Source organism: Phoca vitulina, unplaced genomic scaffold, assembly GCF_004348235.1.
Source record: "Phoca vitulina isolate PV1807 unplaced genomic scaffold, GSC_HSeal_1.0 scaffold2, whole genome shotgun sequence".
In the NCBI taxonomy this organism is placed as follows: domain Eukaryota; kingdom Metazoa; phylum Chordata; class Mammalia; order Carnivora; family Phocidae; genus Phoca; species Phoca vitulina.
The window spans coordinates 9,619,992-9,627,918 of NW_022589705.1; positions in this window are offsets into that span (position 1 = coordinate 9,619,992).

A 7,927-nucleotide genomic window follows, 5' to 3' on the forward strand; every position below is an offset into this window, starting at 1 on the left:
GCTGACCTCAGGTTCTCTACTCTGAAGTCAACTCAGCTCTTTAGAGTTGCGTAGAGCAAAGAATAAACCCATGCCCGCCACACCCTATGTTCTAAGTACTGAGAGCACAAGCTAGCAGGAAGGGGAGTGAGTGTGGGCAAGAGCCTGGCAGAGGGTCTGGCAGGAGGAGGTGGCACTGGAAGACAAAGCCCCAGCTCCCAGCTGAGCCTGCCGCAGGGCAGCATGGGAGATGGAGCCCTGCGGATATTGCTGTGGGTCCTTTGCCTAGCTGCATCTCCCCAAACCTTCACTTCCCACTGAGAAGTTCTAGAGTGCAAGGGATTAGAAAATGCTCTGCCTCTGTAATGTCATTTGCAAATATCTTCTCCCATTCCGTGGGTTGCCTCTTAGTTTTGTTGACTGTTTCCTTTGCCATGCAGAAGCTTTTTATCTTGATGAAGTCTCAAAAGTTCACTTTTGCTTTTGTTTCCCTTGTCTTTGGAGACATGTTTTGGAAGAGGCTGCTGTGGCCAAGGTCAAAGAGGTTGCTGCCTATGTTCTCCTCTCGGATATTGATGGATTCCTGTCTCACATTGAGGTCTTTCACCCATTTTGAGTTTATCTTTGTGTATGGTGTAAGGGAATGGTCCAGTTTCATTCTTCTATATGTAGCTGTCCAATTTTCCGACACCATTTATTGAAGAGACTGTCTTTTTTCCATTGGATATTTTTTCCTGATTTGTCAAAGATTAGTTGACCCTAGAATTGAGGGTCAATTTCTGGCCTCTCTATTCTGTTCCATTGATCTATGTGTCTGTTTTTGTGCCAATACCATGCTGTCCTGGTGATCGCAGCTTTGTAACATAGTTTGAAGTCAGGCAACGTGATGCCACCAGCTTTGTTTTTCTTTTTCATCACTCCCTTGGCGATTCGGGGTCTTTTCTGGTTCCAGACCCAAGATCTATAAAGAACTTCTCAAATTCAACACTCAAAAAACAATAGTCCAGTCAAAAAATGGGCAGAAGGCATGAACAGACACTTCTCCAAAGAAGACATACAAATGGCTAACAGACACATGAAAAAATGTTCAACATCACTAGCCATCAGGGAAATACAAATCAAAACCACACTGAGATACCACCTTACACCAGTTAGAATGGCAAAAATTAACAAAACAGGAAACAACAAATGTTGGTGAGGATGTGAAGAAAGGAAACCTCTTACACTGCTGGTGGGAATGCAAGCTGGTATAGCCACTCTGGAAAACAGTATGGAGGTTCCTCAAGATGTTAAAAATAGAGCTACCTTATGACTCAGCAATTGCATTACTAGGTATTTACCCCAAAGATACAGATGTAGTGAAAAGAAGGGGCACATGTACCCCAATGTTCATAGCAGCAATGTCCACAATAGCCAAACTGTGGAAGGAGCTGAGATGCCCTTCAACAGATGAATGGATAAAGAAGCTGTGGTACATATATACAATAGAATATTATTCAGCCATCAGAAAGGATGAATACCCACCATTTGCATCAACATGGATGGAACTGGAGGGGATTATGCCAAGTGAAGTAAGTCAAGCAGAGAAAGACAATTATCATATGGTCTCACATATGTGGAACATAAGCCATAGCACGGAGGACCATAGGGGAAGGGAGGGAAATCTGAAGGGGGAGAAATCAGGGAGGGAGATGAACCATGAGAGACTCTGGATTCCGGGAAACAAACTGAGGGTTTTAGGGGGGAGGGGGGTGGGGAGGGGGTAACAGGGTGATGTGTATTAAGGAGAGCACCTGCTGTGATGAGCGCTGGGTGTTACAGTGACTTACTGAACATAATAAAAATATTAATTAAAAAAAAAGAAAATGCTCTGCCTCAACCAACTCTACTTCAGAGAAGGAAACCGAAGCTCCAAATTCTTGATGGATAACATATCTTAGAATTAGAGCTATTATTATTTTAAAATAAGTTTATTTTTGGAGTAGTTTAAGGTTCTTGGCAAAATTGAGCGGAAAACAGAGAGCTCATATATCCCCTGGCCTCTGTGAGAATTTAAGGAAACCTTGTTTAGAATGGAGTCAGGAGCAATGTCCACAATAGCCAAACTGTGGAAAGAGCCGAGATGCCCTTCAACAGATGAAAGGATAGAGAAGATGTGGTCCGTATATACAATGGAATATTACTCAGGCATCAGAAAGGATGGATACCCAACTTTTACATCAACATGGATGGGACTGGAGGAGATTATGCTAAGTGAAATAAGTCAAGCAGAGAAAGTCAATTATTGTATGTTTTCACTTATTTGTGGAACATAAGGAATAGCCTGGAGGACATTAGGAGAAGGAAGGGAAAATGAAGGGAGGGAAATCGGAGGGGCAGATGAGCCATGAGGGACTATGGACCCTGAGAAACAGGGTTTTAGAGGAGAGGAGTGTGGGGGGATGGGTTAGCCCTGTGATGGGTATTAAGGAGGGCAGGTACTGCATGGAGCACTGGGTGTTATAAGAAAACAATGGATCGTGGGTCACCACATCAAAAACTAATGATGTATTGTATGGTGACTAACATAACATAATAATAATAAAAAGAATAGTAAAAAAACAAATAAATAAAATAAATCGTCTATCTCTGGCAAAAAAAAAAAAAAAATGGAGTCAGGAGGCCAGCAGGGGGAGCTCTCACCCTCTACCACTACTTGTCAATTGCGGCCCCAACAGGAAGAGATGGATACTGCGTTTGGATACTTTTTCACTATCCCCTCGGAGGAAAGAAAAAAAGGCTCTCCCCTCGCCTGGCAACAGCCCGCCGGATGAGAGACTGTTACAACTCAGCCAAGGATAAGTCACTACACTTCCAACTCCCAGTTTACCCCAATGGATTTTTTGTTTAGAAAAGCCTTCCCGACTTCCCACGTTCCTCTATAAAAGAGCCTTCCCCTCCTTTGTCCTCTGGACTTGCCTATGATTTTGCTGTTTGTGGGGGCTTGCAATTCTTGGCTAGTCTCAAACCCATTTTTGTTGGCAAGATAACTGGCAGTTTTATATTTAAGGTTAACATTACTTGGTGATCTGAAGCGGGATCCAGAGGAGACCCCCAACTCTGAGGCTGGTGAGCAAACAGGTGCCTGTACCCACAGATCCAGCTGAGTTCCCTGATTTCTTGCCCACCCGTGAGTTCGAGGGTAAGTTTTCTCCTAGATTTCAACTTCCTTCTCTTTTGTGTTTGAGCTCTCCAGGACTGTCACGAGCATGCACACATGAGTTGTGTCTTTCCACAACGTCATCTTTGTTCAATCGTAAGACAAGGTTAACATGACTGTAAAGCAGGTTCGGGAGTCTAAACTCAATAACATCACATTAGGCATTTAACTGGGCTTCTTGATACATGGCACACAAAGCAAAGCCCGATACGAAGTCACACAACAAACGATCCAATAAGGGGTAAGAGTTAACAAACCAAATGTGGAGTCAGTCCCAGAGCGGGCAGTTGAGATGGGTCCGGGGCAACTCTTGGCACTTACAGCTTCTTATGTTCAGGCAGTGGAGGATCAGCTATGATCAGACACCAATCGGGCAGAGCCCTTTGGCGGCAGTTGCCTTTCTGATGTGGGCACATGTGGAAGAGTCAGCATCTGGAGAGTCTGACAGTTTGCTGCAGAAGTCCTCCCTTTTTAAAGGGGTCTAATCAGTCTTGGGGCTTTGCCAGTTTCTTCCAGTTCTAGTGATTATCAACTCTCAGTTCTTCCAGGCTCTCTTGGCTCTGCTGGTTATCAGGTCTGGATGCCGTCAGCCAGTGCTGGTTTCGGTGATACCTGGTCTTAGCAGCAACACCCCTGGCTGCTTATGTCACTGCTTGTCATGAGTCACTGCTTGACAGGGGTGACTCCATCTTGCTTTCTACATTGCACCGGTGATTCCCCATGACTAATCTGTCAGGGTCATTCAGGAATCAAATATATCTTTACCCAGGCCAGCATGTGGTTTTATTGGTCTAACTTGAATGAAGGCAAATCTAAGTCATCCAGTCATGGTTCCAATCAAACAAAATCAAATCACTCTCAAATCATATGAAATGTCAACTGACATCATAAAATGAAAATCACACCAAATAAAACAAGTTAGATTGAATTAAATGAAGGTACATCACTTTAGAGTAAAGCAAAATTAATTATTAAATCAAATATCAATCAAATCAGGTTATAAAGTCAAATCAGAATCAAAACTCAAATCCAAAGTCACATTTAATAAGAAGTCAAGTAAAAAAAAAAAGCCAATCTAAATCTGAATTTAATTACCATAAGTTAAGTAATCAACAAAGCAATCAAATCAAATGAAAATCATTTTATTAAGTACAGGTAGTTAGAAGTCCAAAAATCCATATGGAATCTTCAACATAGGCTCACGTGCATACAGAAAAGAATGGCAAGGATGTGATTAATCATAGTAATTTCTCTAACTTTCCCTTCTTAAGCCTGAGGGTGCATAACATTCTAATAGCATGTTTAATAAGATATGGAGCATAGGGGCGCCTGGGTGGCTCAGTCGTTAAGCATCTGCCTTGGGCTCAGGTCATGGTCCCAGGGTCCTGGGATTGAGCCCTGCATCGGGCTCCCTCCTCAGTAGGAAGTCTGCTTCTTCTTCTCCCTCTCCCCCTGCTTGTGTTCCCTCTCTCGCTGTCTCTCTCTGTCAAATAAATAAATAAATAAAAGATATGGAGCATAAATAATAGCTAAAAACAATAGGAGGATTTCATTAATGGATTCTCAAATGTGAGTAGAGAAATAATTCCATCCCATCTTTAAGTATTTTAAAGGGTTGTAGTCAGACCATTAGCCAGAGCAAATCACATGTTTAAAAGGTTTTGTTAGCAATTCTAGAAAGGAACATTTCTTATGTAAATTTTGTATATCTGTTTACTGCAGCTAGGTTGGTGTTGATGAGTGCTAAGGCCCCATGCAGCCCGTTCAAAGTGTGGGTTAGCTTGAGGGTTAAGGGTCCATGGGCTGCTTTGAGCTCTTCTAAGCTTTCATCTAAAAGTTTTTCAGTTCGGGGCGCCTGGGTGGCTCAGTCGTTAAGCGTCTGCCTTCGGCTCAGGTCATGATCCCAGAGTCCTGGGATCGAGCCCCACATCGGGCTCCCTGCTCAGCGGGAAGCCTGCTTCTCCCTCTCCCACTCCCCCTGCTTGTGTTCCCTCTCTCGCTGTGTCTCTCTGTCAAATAAATAAATAAAATCTAAAAAAATAAAAAAAATTAAAAATAAAAAAAAATAAAAGTTTTTCAGTTCTGTCAGTTTTTACCCAAGGTAGTTCTGTTATTTAAGTATGATAGGATGTTGGAAAATCTTTATATGAATATTCTGAGATAAAAGTACCCATCTTGATAACATTATTGAATATCACATTAATAGCATACAATATATTGATGTACTCACTGTCCGTGGTGATGAACATCCTTCATCCTAGTGTGATTAAAACACACGACCTCTGAGAAGTTCTTAGCATAAATTATCCAGTTAAAATGTCCCATGTCTAAGAATAAGTTTTCCATGGATGTTCTTGTTAAAGGATAAAGATTAGCATTGATTTCTAATTCATGGCAGGCATAATAAATGTCATTAGACAATTGAAATACCATCTCTTTGGGTAGCAAATAGCCATCAATCCACAAGGGAGTGTGGGTTGCCAAAAGAGCTGTGTATGTGTCATATGCTAATAGACTTTGACCCCTCCTAAGTCTTAACAATGAAAGTTTACATTGTCCTGTATTGTCAATACCCGATGGTCTGGAGGGGTCTCACTGTAAGAGAGACTCTGTCCAGTCCAAAGAATACATTTTGTTATAATGTTTCTGCTATCATTCCATGCTCTCTCCAGTAGGTTATTGATTCTGTAGCAACAATTTTCAAAGTGTTCCCTTATGAAGAAATTTCTAAGATTGAGTATATTCTGTTGGAAGGCCTGGAGCTTATGGTCAATGTCACAGTTAAAGTCCATTTGGTAGGCATAGTAACCATGCATAGTTGAGACAATAGGATGTTGTTCTCTGAACGCTGGGAAGATTTTGGAACCTAAATTTCCTACTGCATTAAGTAAGGGGTTTGCATGTTTTTTTCTAAACACAAATAGCTCCTGTTTAATGGCCTGGATTTCTGTTTCTTGAATTCTGGAAATAATTTAGAGGTGATACCTAGTCCTATCAGGATTGTAGGGGTATTCTAAATCTAATTCTGTCGATGGATGGTAAGTAGGGCATTTCCTGGATGGCTGTTCCCAGCTCTGCTGCATAAATCTTACATTCAGATTGTATATGGAGCAAATTGAATTGTTCCTTTTAGAAGGTTATTTGAATGCTCTGTGGCATAGGTTTGTATGCAATTCTCATAGGGTTAAATAATATAGGTTCAAACATATTTGGTTTGAGAATTTTTGGTGTTGGGTTGGTAATGCCATGTGTCTATTATGGTTTCCAATGGAAATTTCTCATACAGTGTGTAGTATTCCAACATCCTCTTTCAGTAATACATGGGCCTGCACTATTGGGTGATACATCCCATTGGTCAAAGGTAACTCCTTTAGCTGTGTAAATTGGTACTGATGAATCAATTCTGGTTATATTCCCATAGATAGGGTGCTGTGCTGACCATGTGTGTTCTACCTTTTGGGCATCTGATGGTTGGATCAATGAAAAGACATATTTTTGCATACCTGGATCAATCTTTGTCACTAGGTCTGCATTAAAATCAATTCCTAATGTTTCCCACCATGCTCATGATCTTCCTTGTATAATTAAGGTTTTATTAACCAAAAGATAGTAAAAATATTTTGAATCTAATCACTCTAATGGACATACCAGTATGATCACTTCCTTTGTTATGTTACATAGGTTGACTTTAGATTTTGATATTAAGATAGCATTATAGTGTTGGCAATTGAGTTGCGTCTTATACTAGGTAGGTGTGAAAAGCCCTAAGGTGGCTGGACTCATAGGTGCAAGGCTATTAAAATTATCTAGAGTATGATCACAGGTAAAGACTGTATTACCCCATTTACCTCTCATGTGCTGAAACTCATTTAGGTATGATTGTATAGGTGTCATAGACTGTTTTGGGAACCATTTTGCCTTAACTACAGGGTGACCATATTTCCAACAATTAGTTATATCAGTTGGTAGTTTGTAAGTTGTGATGTTAGCTTGCAGTAGGGGACTCATAACAGGTAATCCCTAAAGCCATAAACATTATCTCTAGAAATATTCCACTATGTAATATTGCATTAAATTTTTGATAAGCCTGGATCATATCCAAAAGTGTTATCACTGGAAGAGATGTCAACTCCATGAGGGTGTGAAACAATAATGATATAATCCATGAGGATGTCTTCAAAGATTGAGGTGTTGTGTGGCATCTATGTGTAACCTTTGTTTGTGTCATCATTCCATATTTACTATATCCTGTGTTATTGAAGTTTAACTTAAATTCAGCTATCCCATTAAGCGGGAGTTGCCCAATCATGGCGTTGTTCAAGATTTTTTATTCTGTTCCATTATGATTTGGTATGCAGAAAGTTTCAAAGACTGACTTTGAGGTTATATTTCCGGCTCTAGGGCAGTTTATCCTTCCGGGTAATGTCCATGCCCTGTAAACCAACGTGTTAAAGTGTGAATTGTTCCAAATGGTTAGTTTAGGTGCTGGTTTTCTGAATATTCTGCATAAGAGTGTCCCATCGTCTGTGCTGCTGTAAGGTTCAATTGAAAGCATTCATGAATTGGTTTTAAAAGCATTGGTCTTGTAGCATTGTCCCTGTGTAAGTGTGTGGTAAAATTACCTTAAAAGCCCCTTGGGCATGCCAATGTCCAATTATGGCATAATGGTTTCATCTAATAATGTGTGTTTTTTGGTACATGTAAATCAGGTCTGGCTTGATGTGTGAAGTTGTCGTCTGGCTTGATGTG